Source organism: Corylus avellana, chromosome ca2, assembly GCF_901000735.1.
Source record: "Corylus avellana chromosome ca2, CavTom2PMs-1.0".
NCBI classification, from domain to species: Eukaryota; Viridiplantae; Streptophyta; class Magnoliopsida; order Fagales; family Betulaceae; genus Corylus; species Corylus avellana.
Genome location: NC_081542.1, coordinates 38,870,356 through 38,872,822, shown reverse-complemented (window position 1 = coordinate 38,872,822; position 2,467 = coordinate 38,870,356).

The window sequence follows — 2,467 nt, the reverse complement described above, 5'->3', positions numbered from 1 at the left end:
TATATATTAGTTTTAGGGTTTTTTTAGAAGTTTTATTATTTTTTGTTTTTATTTTACTAAGAGTAGTTTCTTCATTGAGAGAACATTGACAATATTTGGTAGTTTGAGGGACATTGTCACAATTAAAAGTTTGGGGGTGACATTGTCAATTGGGTGTTAATTTGAGAGGGTATGTAGACTTTCCCCTAGTTTTTGAGTTGAGAAATGTTACACATCCTAAATTTTCTTCTTAAAAGTTGGTTTCCAAATGATATGTCACCATCTCATGAGTTGGTGACATACTTCCCAAAATAATAAATCTCATGAGATTGTGATACATTATTAATTTGGGAACTAATTTTTGGGAAAAAAAATTTGATATGTGTAGTAATCCTCTTTTTAGTTAAATTTAGCAATTATATCTTTCTTTCTTTTTTTTTCCAGCAATCATTTTGTAAAATAGCATTTTTCTCTACAATTATATTAATATAATATCATTTCCAACTGTTTCAATTTCTTATTTTACTCTTTTACTCTTCTTTCTCTCCATCATTTTCTCTCTCTGGTTCATCTCCAAGACTCAAGAGTCAAGACTCCACCGAAACACCTCTCAGTCTCAGCATCTAAAATATTTTTTCCTCTTCTTCTCTCTTCTCTTTCATTCTCAGCAACCAATTTTTTTTTTTTTCCTCGAAACTTTTGTCTATGAAACTCTAGGAAGCTGGAAAGAAAACTCTTGAATTAGTGAAAAGTTTTTAAGAAATTTCCGTTTAATGGGTCAACGAAGATGATGGGTTTTAGGAAATTTTGGTTCAATTCAAAGGGTTGATCAAGATGATGGGCTTTACGAAATTTTGGTTCAAAGGGTTGACATCAGATTTCATGGGTTTTACTAGATTTGGGTTTTGAAGCTTTGCTGAATTTTTGTTTAATTTCCTGTGAAAAATTTGGACTTTTTTTAAAAAAAATTAAATTGGCTGTGAACGTTTGTATATATGTAGACATTGTGGTGAATTGAGGTTTAATGTTGATGTTCGTCACAATTGGGGTTTAATGTTAATGTTGATTACTTCTTCAATATACATGGCTATATATACACAATTTTTGTGTGTGAATTTACAAGAGAATAGCGGAGACTAATAATTTTCCAGTATTTCACAACAATATATGAAATGAATGGTTTATATATATGTTTATTTTCTCTTTGATTGAGTGTTGGAAAAAATATATAATAAAAAAAATGAGAAATAATATTTAAAAGGAAGTAAACTGTAAAATAGAAGATCTATTAGAGAGTGTAGTGAAAACAGTAGCTAAAGTATTGAGTTGTACTTTTTCAGTAGCTAAACTAAGATACTCTAAGTACACATTTTTTAACATGGTAATTAAAATCGGGGAGAAGGCTTGAGTGTGTCCACTTATGAGCAGCAACAACTATATATGTTTAAAGAACACTCGTTTGCAATAACTCTAGCAGTAGTTAGCCAGTAGGGGTGTAAACGAGTCGAGCTTGAACGAGTTTCCCTTGTTCAAGTTTAGCTCGTTTAAATTTTACTCGATCTCGATCTCATAATAAGTTGAGCTCTTATATTTAATTTTTTTTTTTTTTTTTTTTTAAAAAAAAAAATTAAACTTAAAGTACTCATAAACGGCTTAAGAAGCCAGCTTGGATATGAGCATTTGCTTAGCGTGGCTAGTCGAGTATGGAGCCTAACTCAATACAGCAAGGCACTTAGTTTCAAAAAGAGGGAATATGCATCTTTTTATAGATAAGCAAACTTGGGGATTGGTGTTTTCTTAACAATATGGGACAAGTTAACAGGTTGTATTCAGACTGTATTGGGACAACACCCCCTACAAAAAAAATATTTTTTTAACGTCTCTCTCTCAATCTCTCTCACCAGTCATAGCGCATCTTCCTCCTGAACTCTCATTTCCCATTCTCTCACTCTCGCTCACCAAACATGTAGTGATAGTATTTGAGTCTGTTTGATTCTTCAATAGTTTATGTCTTTCGCAATCTCTCTCAATAGTTTTTGCTTGATTTTTCTTCCTTTCGTTTGTGTCTGCTCTAATTGAATCGGGGTCTTTTTAATGATTGTTCTTTCTTTCTCTCTTTGATCACGAAGGGTCTAGAATTTTTTATTTTCTAACGCTTAAATATAAATGCAATTTTAAGATTTTAAAAATTATGAGATTTATAATTAATTATGTATTACTTAGTTTATATATATATACACACACACACACAAGCTTATACGAGCTTGCTCATGAGCCTAACCGAGTCGAGCCGAGTTTGCTTTGTGTAATATTCAAGTCATGATTTGTATTCACGAAGTGTTTTATTTAATAATCGAGTCGAGCATGAGCCCAGTTTATACAAGTCGATCCCGAGTTCGCTCGTGAGCAACTTCCTCACTTTAACACCCTTATTAGCCAGCAAAGATCATGGGACTTTGAATGCACATATTTATAGTACTTATTCATA